At 42.1% G+C, this 15922-nt stretch overlaps 1 long non-coding RNA gene across 1 annotated transcript; it reads right to left on the bottom strand.

Moving 5' to 3' along the window:
• Nucleotides 1-2955: 2955 nt before the first annotated feature.
• On the bottom strand, nucleotides 2956-8048 carry LOC130023780 (uncharacterized). The gene is made up of 3 exons (XR_008792487.1): nucleotides 7764-8048; nucleotides 4528-4653; nucleotides 2956-3069 (listed from the first exon to the last, which is right to left on the bottom strand). It is a non-coding gene; the product is annotated as an uncharacterized LOC130023780 (long non-coding RNA).
• Between the last annotated feature and the right edge of the window lie 7874 nt (nucleotides 8049-15922).

Below are 15922 nucleotides of genomic sequence, written 5' to 3'. Positions count from 1 at the left end.
TCCTGTTTAAATGAAAGTGATTAGAATAATTAGTTTTCCAGGAGTCAGGTTTTAGGAAGATGAGATTTTATTTTATTTATTTTTTTAAGTTTTTCTTTCTTATTTTTTTAATTTATTGAATCACCATGAGATACAGTTACCAAGTTCTCATGATTGAGTTTCAGTCATACAGTGTTCGAACACCCATCATTTCACCAGTGTACTTTTTCCACCATCAATGTCCCCAGTATTCCTCCTGCCACCCCCATTCTACCCCCTGCCTCAAGGGCAGAAACTTTCCTTCTTGGTAAGGTTTTTTTTTTTTTATAGCTAATTGGAAGATGAGACTTTAAATGAAAAGTCAGTGAGGACTTTTTACTGTAGGATTCCATTTTCAAATCTCCTTACTGTTTATGACCAATTTCGACACCAAGGTCATTCTTTAAATCTATAGCTCTTAAAAAATCTATAGCTCCTCAATTCTCCAGTTCATAATATCAAAGCTAAAGTTATGAAATGAGAGTGTGGTAGTTGCAGCAAAATTAGATAATATGGTCATTCAGCTGACCACATAATATCTTTGTAAGAAGGTACTATTTGTGTCAGTATTTCTGTAGCAACTATCTAAGTAGCATTTAAATAGATTCATATGGGTTCAATTCTTCCACCCCTCTCGGAGAGCCCAGCAAGCCACTGAGAGTATTTCACCTGCACGGCAAAGCCTTGCAAGCTACCCATGACATATTCAATATGCCAAACACAGTAACAACAAGTCTCACAATGGAGACGTTACTGAGCCTGCTCGAGCAAATCGATGAGTAACGGGAGTCCAGTGACCAGTGACCAGTAACCAGTGACATGTTCTCTTGTATTTTTTTTAAAGTTCTATAAGGAGAGCTAGAGCAATAGCACAGTGGGTAGGGCATTTGCTTTGCATGTGGCTGACCCAGGTTTGATTCCCAGCATCCTATATGGTCCCCCAAGCACTGAGACAGGAGTAACCCCTTTGCATCACCAGGTGTGACACAAAAAGCAAAAAAAAAAAGTTCTATAAGGTAGGAAATACAACGCCTGAGTATTAGTTTATATCATAAACTATATTATTAATATAGTTAATATAATATATGATATATTATTAATAATATAATCAATGTAACTATAATTAATAATTATAATTATTATTAACTATAATATTTAGTTTATAACATAACATTAATAAAAACAAGGCAAATAGTTTTCCTAAATTCCTTTCCCTGGGTTATGCCTATTATGTGATCAATTTAAATGAACTGAATCAAATTCGGTTTCAATGAGTACAACATCTCAGGCAAAATAGCCCTTTGGAGCTCAGTATCATATTACCTTTTGGAAAATCTAATTAAGAGGCCAATTAGTTTTCCAAAAGGAGTCCAGATCATCTCTATATAATTGTTCATAGTTAAAAGTTTCGTATTACTACATTTAAGAGTCCACAGTGATAACAAGGCAACAAATGTAGAGGATAAGAGCTTGAAGAATACTGCAGAGTTAGATATTTATTTATTAAAAATAAAACACTCATCGTAACAATAGTAGGTCCTGAGTTACAGTTCATTTCATCAGATTTATCCAGACAGTCAGCACCACCATCACAGATTTGCTCCACATAAATGCATTTCTGATCATCTTTACAGGATTGTGATGGCTTGGAGCATCGAACAATTTCCATACATTTTCTTGTATTAGCCAAGTAGTGTCCACTGGGACATTTACAAGTCTGTCCTTCAGGGTGTGGTAAGCAGATATGGCTACATCCTCCATTGTCTTTTGAGCAGCTGTTACTACCGGTGACCCCCAACCCAAATAAAATATCAAGTTATATTAGATCTCAGAAGGGTGTTCTGTAAACATTCTGCAAATTGAATTACAGAGCCCAGATGTTTCCCTCAAGTAGATAGTGCCTCAAATTAGTTCCTTTGATTCAACTAGCAAGTTTTTGTTGATGACTCTTGATGGGTAAGGATTTATAGTCCCAGCAATTCAGAAAAATGACCTGTTAAAAAAAAATTTAGGTGAGCTCTAGCTCATCCAAGACTGCAATGGAAGTTCTCATTTCTCCTTATACCAAGTACTCCCCCAGCCCCATGAGAACCAGAAGATACTATAAATAAAGCTCTCTTTTGATGGCAACATGGATATTGTGGTTGCTATTATTCCTCTACTATTCCACTGATTAACTCAGACATCTGTTTAGTTTAAAGTTTAGCTTTCAAAAATAAAACAATGGGGTCTGGGGGCATGCTTTAATGATAGAGTGCATATCTTGTATGTGTGAAGCCATGATTTCAATACCTACAGTAAAGCAGCATCTCCCTACTAGAAATATACTTATCTCACATGGTAGTGGTTAACTATTTGTGCTCAAATGGTTGCTATAAACCTCAACAAGAAACTGATGTCATTGGTTACTACTTTGATGATAACCATACTCTCCCAAACATTCAGTTAGGTATTCCATTTGTGTCTATAAAAAACATAGAGAAAAACATTGGAGCATCCTCAAGTTGACCTGTCAAGGACCCATTAACATCAGAAAAACATTGGAGTGTCCTCAAGTTGACCTGTCTAGGATTCACTAACATCACAGCAAATACAGGTGACAATGAGCAGAATGAAGACTAGAGCTAAAGGGATTTTGACTACACCACAGTTTGAGTTTAGTCTAAATTAATGAAACAAAATAAAATTTAAGTCTACCAATATTACAATACACTTACTACTATCATGATACCTTGATAAGTAATAGCACTATTTTAAACAAGAAACAATCTCTATATAACTGTATAAAGATCAGTAAGCTATATAGATATATAGGAATTTGACAGAAATATTTTGATATAAAATACAAATACATTTCAAAGACATATTTCAGGTTGGAACATCCAATTTTCTAGGGAAAATTCACTAGAGTTCAATTTTAATAATTGTAATGCAGCTTACCCTGTTGATTAAGTTTACTCTAAACTTTTAAATCCATGATTTTCTGGTCTACTTGGAACCATTGGTCTTCCATAAGTTTCTTCTTGCCATACCAAACTTTTGTGACTTGGGCTGAAACAAAAGTTGATTGAACAATCATTAATAAAAATGGAATCTTATCTTGAGATAAGTTCCTGGGCAAAGAGCATTGTTCAGGACAAAAACTGTCACTATGTCAGTGTAAAAGTCCAGGTGGAGTACCAAAAATTGTACAGAAATGTCATGTGGTATTCTAAATCTTGTTTTTGGAAAGAAACTCAAAGTAAATAGGAAACAGTAAATGTTTCTTTTTTTATCTCCATGATAAAATCAAATGTTAAAAAGTTATGTTAAGGGGCTGGAGTGATAGCACAGCCGGTAGGGCGTTTGCCTTGCACGCAGCCAACATGACTGACCCAGGTTCGATTCCCAGCATCCCATATGGTCCCTCGAGCACCGCCAGGAGCAATTCCTGAGTGCATGAGCCAGGAATAACCCCTGAGCATCGCCGGGTGTGACCCCAAAAAGCAAAAAAAAGTTATGTTAAGCACATAAATATGTGTACAGAAAGATAAAGCTAGACAATCATGATGTGTAATGATTAAGATGATTAAGTGTAGCCCATATAATTGACAAGTAATAATGTTCTCAAATGTTTTTTACATAAATTCAGAGGAACATGTCTGAGTCGCTATATATGTGTGTGTGTGTAAGTGTGTGTGTGTGTAGATAGATAGATATAGATATGTGTGTACTTAAGTAGTGGCCAACCCGCTTGGGGAGTGCAATCAGGACATAACTAATGGTTCTCACACCAAATGGGGCTCTCAGATGCCAGTTATGGAACTCAGGGTCTTGCACATGTGAGGCATGTGCTCTGACACTTAAATTATCTCACCAAACACCATGGAAGGATCTTAAAATAGATGGCAAAGTTCTCATAACAGAATACAATTACTTAATAACACAGGGAAAAGATCTCCCTATTTGTTTTTGCAATCCTGTTATGGCAGGCTAAATTGGCCAATGGACCAGTATTTAGAAATATAAAATACAAATTTATTTCAAATAATAGCTTCCCAAAGTTTTACAAATTCTATACTCTATCCATAAATACTATCTTGAAGTAATCTGTTTGGACGTCTGAAATACCCTTCAGGAACAAAATTATCTTATACTTTCACATGGATTTGGTTGATTTAGACAGGTACTGCTCTCGTTTTATAGCTGGGTCAGCTACTAAGAAAGCAGTGTACTACCTAGTTCTCATCCCTAGCCCAATTCCCTCTGTAAAATTCCATGGTTTCCTCTAATGCAAAGAGTTCCATAGGAAAGGCAAGAAATCTCAGGTAGAACAGGATTAGATGTATTAATTTTAATTAAATAAGTTTAATGCTCCCCCCAAGTCATAAAATCACTATTACATACTCATTAGGTGGAGGAAGTTGCTTAGCAGTAAAAGAATGGCCTGCCAAAGATCACAAGTTCACTTCAGATGGCCAGGAATAAATGCAGAACACAGAGACAGTCAGATGCAGAATGAAGACCTACCATCACCAGTTGTGGTCCACAACATCTTGCCTCAGTCATCTGTAAATAGGCTCAGGTTCTGAATTCCTCTGCTATCTATTCTGTACCTAGAACCATCTTGGCAAATGCTCACTATGAGTCCTCTTGCTAAAAAGAAAGATTTGGTTAATTTCAGTCAGGCCAAATAGCTGCTGTACTATGTCCTGTAGTAAATGTCTTTACTTCCTGAAGTCCTTATGGATAGAGTGTAGAATTTGTAAAACTTTAGGAAGCTATTATATATATATATATATATATATATATATATATCAGTAGATATATAACACTACACCTGGAGGTCTCAGAGATTACTCCTGTACTCAGATAATACCTAGCAGGGCTTGGGGAACATAAGTCTACCAAGGATGGAGCCTGATTGGCTGTGTATAAGACAAGCACCTTATCTGCTGTGTCATCTCTCTGGACCCAGTTTTATATGTCTTGACTTACCTCTCCCTCCAGGAAGACATGGTCAACCATGCTTTCTCTGGATCTCCATTCATGCACTCTACTTTGATCATTTGATCACTTGACTTCCCGTGAATCATCGATTTGCTCGAGCGGGTGTTAGTAACATCTCCATTCATGCCTGTCGCATGCTAGTGTAGCCCAATGGAGTCTGCTCATTCTAGGAACACAAGGAGCCTCAAACCAATCGTTCAGGGTCTTGACAAAGAAGTCTGACCATCTTGTAGGTGGGTGGCCACGTGGTCTTTTGACATCCCGTGGAATCCAGTCAGTAACGGCTCTAGTCCAGAGGTCATCTCCAAATCTCATTACGTGTCCAGCCTATCTGATTTTCGATGCTTTGGCAAACGAGACAGCGTCCCTGATTCTTGACCCTCAACGGAGGTCAGAACTCTGGATTCTTTCTCTCATTTGAGAGAAGTGTGATACTCCAAGCGTTGCTCTTTCAATTCCTTTTTGGGAGACCCGAATAGCATTCTCATCCTGTTTTCGTAGGGCCCAGGTCTCTGAGGCATATGTTAATGCAGGAAGAACAGTGGAATCAAAGAGATGTCCCTGGAGCTGGAGGTTCTTCTCCTCTTAGCTATTTCTTCGATGCTATGAAGGCGTTCCAAGCCACTCTCTTCCTCCTGCACAACTCAGATGCCAGGTCATTCGTCATGTTGACTTCTCGACCTAGGTACACATAACTGTTTCATTCAGACATGGTCGTTCCATTGAGAGTGAATGGAACATCAGGAACGAGACCATTTCTCATAAACATTGTCTTTGTGAGATTCAGCTGGAGTCCAACATTTCCACACTTACGGTAGAAGTCGGCCAGCATTTGTGCCTCTTGGCTAATGTTTGGTGTTATTAGAACAATGTCATCAGCAAAGCAGAGTTGGTGTAGTTGCCAATCGTCTATCTTCATTCCCATTCCTTCCCATTTCAGTCGTTGCATGACATTCTCGAGGGTTACACTGAAGAGTTTTGGTGAAATGGTATCACCCTGCAAACCCCTCTCTTGTCATTGATGATCACTTCTTTGTAGAATGGTGAGATCCTGGTAATGAATCCATAATAGAGCTCACGGAGGATCCTGATGTATTGAATTTGAATGCCCTGATTGGCTAGGGCTACAATGACCGCTTCCATCTCAACAGAATCAAAGGCCTTCTTTAAATCAATGAACGTTAGAAAGAGCGGCATCTTGAACTCCCGAGAAACCTCAATGAGCTTGGTTACCTTGTGGATATGGTCAATTGCGCTGAATCCCTTTTGAAAACTGGCTTGCTCTTATGGTTGTCCTTCATCTAGTGTTCTGCCAATCCCATTCAGGATGACTCGAGTGAACAGCTTGTAGATGACAGACAATAGGCAGATTGGGTGATAGTTGCCAATGTCGTAGATGTGTCCCTTCTTGTACAGTAGTACAGTCATGCTGGTTTTCCATTGGGACGGAACCTTGCATTCAGACAGGTAGTATGTGAAGAGCTGAACCAGTGTATTGATGATTACTGACGGCAGGTTCTTCAGGTGTTCAGGTCTGACCTTGTCTGGGTCAGGTGCTGTTCGTTTCTTTACCAACAAAATGGCCTGTTGGATTTAGGAAGGGACAACGTTGGGAACGGCATATCCATCCTGTGGAATTTGGGCAGGTGGATGTGGCTATCAAAGAGATATGAGTAGGAGTCATGGAAAATCTCCATTGCCCTTCTGGAAGATATGATAGATCCATCAGGCGGTCAGAGGGCAGTCATCTCGTCTTGCAGTTGGCAAAGGACAGGTGGGCGTTACGAATGCTTTTCCCGACTTCTGCCACCTCTACCAGCACTTCTGCTCTTCTCTCTTTGAGGTCTTCCTTTATTGCATCTCTGCACTGCTTTGCAAGCTAAGTCATTTACTTGTGGTTGCCTGAGGTATGCGCCAAACAACATTGGCGAATAAGCTCAAGAGTTTTTGAAGACAGGTATTTTTTTTCGTGGCTATGTCTTTCTTGGCATTCCTTGTACAATCATGGAGATGCTGAAACAGTCGATCATATTCTTCATCAATGTTGTCAGTGATGGCATCTTCCCATGTTGCTGCAATAGTGCCAACCTCCCAGTTGGTGGTTGTTCTGGGAGTTCTCTTCTTAAACTTTGCAGCCCTTTCTCCCCGCTCTGTGAAGCAGAATTTTGCATGAAGGAGACAGTGGTCCAATCCCTTTTGGAATTTTGGGACAACAGCCACATTGGTCAGGCAAAACCCTTGATTGAATGTGATGTGGTCAGTTTTTGTGTGGAACCATCCACTGGGAGACTCGCATGTCCAATGTTTAGATTCTGCCTTCTGGAACTGTGAGTTATCATGGATAGTCTTGGTCGACATAATGAACTCAGTCTCTCACCCTGTTCGTTCCATTCTAGGCCATGGGTCCCGATGTGGAGTTCTTCGGTTGATCTTCTCAGTCCTCTCTTGGCATTAAAATCACCAACAATGATCTTGTAGAAGGTGTGGTCTTCTTTATAGATGAAAATTACATATGAGTGAATCTTTCTCTAAGCTTTCCATTTTAAATCTTCACAAAATGGCGCTTGACTATGGAATATTAGATATCACTCAAGAGGTAGAAAGATTTAATTTCCTTAAAGATGGTGTAAAAAATGGCAAATTTGGGTTTGAAAGCTATTTTAAATTATGTCTGAAGACTAGGAGTCAATGTCACAGTTTCCTGCTGGCCAAGATCCCTCAGACTCACATTCTGGGTTTACGGAGTAACTGCTTACCAGTATCAGCCCAGTATATGCAGATCCCTGAATCTGAAAAGGCCAGGGCTACTGGGACCTGGGATTTCTGCCATAGCACCTTTCTTCTGCTGCCATCCATAGAGGCACATTCAATACTGGGGCCATGCCTTGTATCATCATGGTAACCCAGGTCCACAAAACACATGATTGCACTTGATGGTTGGAGTACAACAGATGCTGGGTGGTAAAGATTTTGACTGATGAAGACAATGGTATACTGGCCTTTTGAGGAAGCTACATTGATATGAGTGTTCTTACTATCAATCCAATATAGGTTTCCACTTGGTCACGGTCACGGTCCTCCCGTTGTTCATCGATTTGCTCGAGTGGGCCCAGTAACATCTCCATTGTGAGACTTGTTGTTACTGTGTTTGGCATATTGAATACGTCACGGGTAGCTTGCCAGGCTCTGCCGCGCGGGCGAGATACTCTCGGTAGCTTGCCGGGCTCTTGAAGAGGGGCGGAGGAATCGAACTCGGGTCGGCCATATTGGCTGCGTGCAAGGCAAACACCCTACCAACCAGTCCAAAACAAAGCCAATCATGGTCCCCTGCATAGAAATAATTTTCCTCCAAGACAGTTTTTCAAATTCTTCGAGCCTTAGAAGTTTGATATCACCGTTATTCATTTCTGAAAGGTAGAGAACCTTTTCCTTTACAAGGTAGTCCACTGTTTCCAGCTGGTTCATGTTGGTAAAAGGAAGTGCTTGGTGCTCAGGTAATGTTTCCTCTCCTGCTCTAGCTTCTATGTTTTTCAGCTAGATCTGTGGGGGCAGTGGGTGGGGGAATTGGTACTGGTACTGGTAGATGGTACCAGTAGATTGTAGTCTAATTCCTCCTCTTATTTTCACAGTCGTATTAAGAAACTAAGTTTACTTTTTGTATATTCTATATTCTAAAAGTATATAATAGTTATTTCTTTCCCTCCCTGGAGATCAATTACGCAAAGTTTCGTGAATCCAAGTGTTTTGCAATTTTTTACCTCTGTTAAAACTACCCTCTCCCTTCGATGACTCTGTAATTAAGATCTAAAACCGAACAGATTCTTCTACCCAAAAACTTGTTTTGCCAAACAAGTTTAAATGTCAAACTTGACCAGTCATCTAGATAGTAGAAGCTTGGATCACTTGCTTGTTACTATCTTCTATCTTTCTATGATTTTAAGAAGAGTTCCCTCACAAAATGTCCTTAGCCACTCAGGTTAAAACTACACTGGGCTGCTGGTGTTTGCAATTACTCTACATATCAGCTACTTGATTGAACAATCAAACAAAGTTTTAACCCAAAATTGAACCCAAATTTCACTGTGGTCAGATGTACTAAGAATTTCTTTAGAGAATTTATATAGTAGTGGCTTTCATTTACCATCACTTTATTTGGTCATGATAACTTTCCGACACATAGTAAATACTAAAATTTAAGTTGTACGCAGGTCCTCAGATAACATAGTGTACATAACTCTGATTAGAATAAAGCAATCCCTCCCTACCAATATTAGACTTAATAGTTTCATTATTCACTGTCTCATTTTAAAATTGCATTTGTTAAAAGTCTATTGATGATGTTAAGTGAGGGCTTACTGTATTTAAAGAATATTCTGAGAGAGAACCCTTATTATATATATATATATATTTATATATATTAATTAAAGAGTTGAAATACTCAGGATATGAAAGAATGTAACCCAAGTTGCCTGTAAATGAACCTGAAGAACATTACCTGCATGATAACTGTGGGTAACACCAGGAACAGAAATGCAGTTTCCTTGAATGGATACAGTTGGAGCCGTCATCTGCAAGCAAGAGCCCAACCGGGCAACAACAGCTTTCCTTGGACCATGGGCTCAGAAAGCATAAGTGAGAACACTCAGTGTTCAGACAAGAGTTGGAAGACCTGGGCTGCAGCACTTCATGCATTATCTGAAAGGAAAATAGTAAGATATCCTTATGCATTTTAACTCTTTAAAAGTTTCAAATAAATGCATTTTTCTTCTTAGTCCATTCAAATGACTACTACTATGGTTTATTCTTGGGTAGTTCACATATGGAGCTTTTTCAGGGAGAACTAAGGGGATAATTTTGAAAAGTACACAATACATCCTGAGTTCATAAGGTTGGTGAAAACATTTGATGAGGACAGCTCTGTTCTTGCCTGTTGTCTTCTTCACACGCTGTACTGTTCTTGCTTTCATTTCTGACCAGAAAACTTCATCTTCAAACACAACAACCGAAAAGGAACTCTGGGTCTGTGTCAGCTGCAATATCTAAAATGGTGAAGGTGATTTTTTACAAATGTCATGGGACATTTAATATAAGGCTAATCCCAAAAGGAGACTTACGCTGATACCAGAACCATCTCGATTAGCAGAACCAATACAGTGAAGCTTGTCATCAGACCAGAATATCTTCCAACTCAACTGGTCCAGAGCTATGCCTGTTGGGGCCAAGGCCTTGATGGATTAGTGTTTTCCTGCCACTACCATCCATTCCAGCTTTCATTATCTGTGGTTCCTCTCTAATTTCTGCCCAGTACATGAATCTATGAGGGTAGAAGGCAGTTTCAAAGCAAAGTATTACATCACAAACAGTAATATCAGTTCAGCTTGTCCTGAAAATACTGGTTTGCTGCCAAATTATTTTTCACACACAGATGATATAAACTTGGTCTATTACTTAAGTGTGATTTTGACATAGTAAAATGTTTTTATCAGAAACTCTTTTGTTTGTATTTTGGGACATACCCAGTAGCCCTCAGGATTTACTTCTGACTCTGTGCTCAGGGATCACTCCTGGCATGACTCAGGGGACCAAATGAAGTGCTAGGGATTAAATCTGGATCAGTCACATACAAGACAAGCACCTTACCTTTTGTACTATCACTCTGGCCCCTCCTCTGAAATTTTAAAGTGATTTTATTAAGTCATTAATTGAGAGTGACATATCATGATGATTATATAACAAGCCTAGGAGCACACTGGTCTCTGTCTTGGAAAACATCCAAGAAACTGTCAATGTTTTCAGGGCCACAGAGTAGCCTGGTTCCATGGACCACTGGCTGCCTCAGGTTTCACTCTCAGCCACAAACAATTTGGCACATCAAAAACTACTGCCGATTTCCTGAGGACAACCCAATAGATTCCTAGTTGACTATATTTTAAAAGTGAGAATCAGAGGGAGGGCACCTAATCTGGGTCTCCTCAGATCCTCACTTTTGCTCTACCTTGTTCTTACAACAGATACACCATGGTCATCCCAACAGGGCTTGACTCTGGCCAGCAGGAAAAATCTCTAACTTCCAGCTTCCTTGAGAAGAAAAAATACTCCAGGTAGGGTGATCCAGGTTCACCCCCAACACACAACTCTCCCTCCATCATCACCAATCACATTATTGTCCACTAAACACTGTCTCTAGTTCTAACTTCTTCCTGTCATTATTTTATTTGTATGGATTTTCTTCTTTTTTTTTTTTTTGCTTTTTGGGTCACACCCGGCAATGCACAGGGGTTAATCCTGGCTCTGAATTCAGGAATTACTCATGGCAGTGCTCAGGGGACAATATGGGATGCTGGGAATCAAACCCGGGTCGGCTGTGTGCAAGGCAAACACCTTACCCGCTGTGCTATTGCTCCAGCCCCTAGTATGGATTTTCATTCCCCCTCTTCCTTCCCTTTGTGGACATTGCTGAGATCACAGGAGCAACACGTCTGGTTTTGGTGCTCATGCACTTGCTCATGTATTTGTGGATGGGGTATGGAGACTTCGGGGCTCCAGGCTCTTGCCCACGTGCTCACTAAAGTTCACATGAAGTTAGTTAAGGTTCTTATGCATATTCTGGATGTAGAGCTCGCTGAGGCTACTGTGGTACCTGAACAGGTGCTTGTTCAGCCACTATTAGCCATAGTGCTCACACATTTTGTAGTTATAGTGCTTTCCAGGGCCACACTCATTCAGCCAAAGATCTCACTCTCTTCCACAGCACCTAGAGCCCAAGATAGCAAATATTTCAGGACTAGGCTTGGTGCATGTAAGGTTCATGAACCTATGGGATTGAACTTATGGCATCACACTTTCATGGCAGTTACTTTTAGTCTCTGAGCCATCCTCTAGACTCTCCTCCTGCTATTTAAAAGACATTGAAATTCTCTATCAGAGGTATATTTTTCTGTTGAGCAGTGTTGAACACACATCATCTCACTTGACTAAAATTAAGAACTTTTCCTGTATATTTCTAAGATTTCCAGCATGGTTGATCCAAATTCCCAGAGATTTAAAGTCAGATAAAATTCTAGTTACTCACTCTATATTGAGGGAAGATAACTAAAGAAGAAAAGCAAACTAAAATGACTTGACCAGATATTCTGATCCTTGCACTTGCCCAGTCAAGGGATGTAAAACCAAAGACCATGGTTGATTCAGGTCATCATCCAGAACAATTGTGTACTCAGAGTTTCCTTTCCAAGAAGCAGTCCATGGAAGCACTGAAATCTGGCTAGCCGACCCATCAATCCAGTAGAGATTCCTCCCAATCTAGTCAACTGCTAGACAGTCTGCCTTTATTCCTGAAGATAAGAGATCAGTAGACACTTGTACTTACTCAAATGGTAACTTTTACTAGGTTTCACTCACAGACTTGCATGCCACATGAATTTATTCTCCAGCATATGCATCTTCTTCAGTGATAGCATCTTGAAAAATGCACCCAGTTCCTATTTGTAGAGGGATAAAACCATTACACATGCAGCCCATAGGAAACTGCATTGAGATGGCAATGCATCTTTTCTAACCAACTCATACACTGGGATCCCTTTGATTTGGTCATCAAACCAAAATTCAGGTCATTAGTGAATGATCAAGCATTTTATTTTTCATGCTGTGTGTACTTAATTAGTAAGAACAAGACGAATGTCAATATTTCATCTTGGGGCATACTTTTCATGAGAGCCCCCTTTTCCTTTGTGTCCATGCTGATCCACTGAATGCTTTCTGTACCAAGATCTGCCCAGAAGACTGTGTGATTCATTAAGTCATAGTCCACAGAGAGAATAATCAGGTTCTTGTCTGTAGCTGCCAGAACATCTTCTTTCAAGCTCCTCATCCCGTAGAGGAGTAGGATAAACTGAATTGCCACAAGCAGGGTTGGTTCAGTCCCAGTTGAATACAAGTTCCAGAGTCTTATGGAGTTTCAGCTGTGAACTCCAGCCCTGGCTAAAGCATTAGAGCACAAGGAAGCTGTTGCCTTCACTTGTTGCTTTGGCCATGGTGCCAGCAAGCTAGAACCTGACTGTTCTTCCCTTAATGTTGTAGTTAAGCCAATTCCCAGTTTGAAGATACTTAGCATAAAGACATATCCTCTAAACCTGAAGATGCATTTGGAAGTATACAGGCCAGAAAGAAATGTCTTTTGGAATCTCAGAACCCATTTTCTGATATAGGGCAAGGCTGATCTGTGAATACAGAGGTTAGAGTCCTGATTATTTTTATGATAATGCCTTAAGAGTAGACCCTTTCAGATCAAATTCTGCCTGACATACAGGGTATAAGAAAAGCCGGTGGGAAAGTTCTAAATTTTCTCTGAAGACGGAAAACAGATTGTAGCATTTATGACCTGACAGAGATTTGTGTGGGAATTCCAGGAAACTGTGGGACTTTCCAGGGTTGAGGAGATAGTGAGAGTTTAACTGTGACTTTACAGGTGTGGTCATCAGGTTCCAGCAAGTAACCAGGGTGACAGGTACAGCTGTAGGAGCCCTGAGTGTTGATACAGGTCTGACTACATAGCAGGTCCCCCAACTTCTGACACTCATCTGCATCCTTGCAGATTTTCCCACTTCTCTCCAGCTCAAAGCCTGGCTCACAGGCACATACTTGGGAAATGTGAAGACCTTCTGAAGATAGTACCACATTGGTTATCAAAGGACCTCGCCTTGCTCTAACAGCCTCACATTCTATTTCACCTACTCCAACAGTTCTTCGGTCCGACCTCAATTTGATTGCAGTCACTCTCCTTCTGAGCAGTAATGTGAACCTTTGCCCCTCAACTCCTAAGTTAGCCAAGCTGGCAGTAATCACCTGGAACCACAGTAGCTCAGTGAGAGGAGAGACATACAGACCTAGTTGTCTGCCCTGGTGGTGTGACCATTGCCAGCTTTCTTCTGCTTGCCTGTCAAAATCAAGTTCACTGTGTTCCACCAACTGGAGTCAAACACTAGTGAAAAGGCCATTCTCAGCTTTAGAGCAGGCCCTGTTCCACCTAGTTCTGTGGAAGGGCCCTCCCCACCTGCCAGCTTCCCAAGAGCTGGTGGAGGGGAGGCTACAGTGGGATGTGTTGGCTGCTTGGCACCTGGAGCTCAGAGCTGGGGTGAGAAGGATCTCAGTGTGGTCTCTCAAGGTTAGGCAGGAGGGCTTCATGAGACACAGACAGGGATGGAACTAGATGGGGTTGACCAGGAACCGCTTGGCCTAGGGGATGCGGGTGCTGGTCTGGGTCAGCTCTGGCCTAGACACTTGCAGTGGAAGAAGGAAGGGGTGCCTTTTACTATCCCCCGCTCTAGGGGACCCCAGCAACTCACAGGTCCACGTGGGGATGGGTAGCAGGTGTGATCGTACTCTTCCCAGAGGCACAATGACTGTAAGCACTGCTCTCCTTCGTCAGAGCCATTCACACGATCCCGGGTCCCATCGCACACCAGGCTGAAGTGGAGGCAGGTGGAGGAGCCACACCGGAAATGGGAACTCGGGCACTCGGTGCTGGGGGGAGGAGGGCTTCGCCTTCATAGTCTTACCCCCATGCCGACCCCAACAGGCCTTCCCAGCAAGGCTGTAGGAGGCCCAATCAAAGCACCTCCAACCTGCTGAATGAATGGCTTCAGGGGGGTGGGGGGGCTAGAGCAATAGCATAGTGGGTAGGGCATTTGCCTTGCACGCAGCTGACCTCCTGGGTTCGATTCCCAGCATCCCATATGGCTCCCTGAGCACTTCCAGGAGTAATTCCTGAGTGCATCAGCCAGGAGTAACCCCTGTGCATTGCCTGGTATGACCCAAAAAGAAAAAAAAAAAGATTGGCCTCAGTGCCCTGGCGCTTTGCTTGCTGAGCAGGGTTCTTACCCCTGAGGAAGCAGACGCAGGTGCCTCCTTGAAAGAATTGCCTTCTCCCCTCCCGGTCCTTGGCCCCACACACATACAGTCTCATTGCTGTTGTCCCAGCAGTCGCTGTGCCCATCACAGAGCCAGGAGTTGGGCACGCAATGCTCCTGGCTGACTCTTGTCCCACTGCCCCAAGCTGCACAGCAGCTCCCCTACGTCACAGTCCTGAGGAGACAGAGAGGAAGAGAGTCAGTAACACTGGCCTGCAGCATCAGGAAAGGGGTCTTCCAGGGAGGGGTAAAGGGTGCTGAAACCATGCTGGAGATGCTTCAGCGAGGCAGCGGGAGAGGCATGGAAAGCTCAGAAAGGGCAGGAATGAAGGGTAAGAAATTCTTTCTGTGGCTGGAGTGCAGGTCAGGTAGTCTATGTCTGCAAAGGTGGGTCAAAGGGGGAAAAAGGGCTAAAGACAATACAGCAGCCAGACCAGAGCAATAGTACAGAGGGTAGGGCTTCTGCCTTGCATGCGGCTGACCCAGGTTCGATCTTCAGCATCCCATATGGTCCCCCAAGCACTGCCAGGAGTAATTCCTGAGTGCAGAGCCAGGATTAACCCCTAAGCATTGCTGGGTGTGATAAAAAAAAAGACAGGTTCAGTCCCAACGTACCACATAAGCCCCCAAGCATCCCTGTAAGCCCTCACCATCCCTGGGGTGGCCTGGAGATCCCACACACTTTAGGGCCATCGCAGCATGGCCTCCTCATGCCCTGACATTGACCACTGACCTGGCTGGCTGAGGATCACCACTGGGGCACCAGGACCACCTGGGTACTTCCTGGAGGTATTCGCCACTCTCAGGCCCAAATGGAATTTTTTGACTTTGTTTTGTTTTCCGGATCACACCTGCTGATGCTAAGCACTTAGTCTTGGATCTGTGCTCAGGGATCACTTCTGGTGGGGCTCTAAGGATCATATGGGGCGCTGGGGATTGAATCCGGATCGACTGCATGCAAGGCAAGCACCTTACCATCTGTACTATCACTCTGGCTTTGGGAGGAA

This window comes from Sorex fumeus, unplaced genomic scaffold (assembly GCF_029834395.1).
Source record: "Sorex fumeus unplaced genomic scaffold, SorFum_2.1 ptg000024l, whole genome shotgun sequence".
NCBI lineage: Eukaryota > Metazoa > Chordata > Mammalia > Eulipotyphla > Soricidae > Sorex > Sorex fumeus.
Note: the sequence above shows the minus strand (reverse complement) of the source record. Positions and strands in the feature narration are given on the sequence as shown.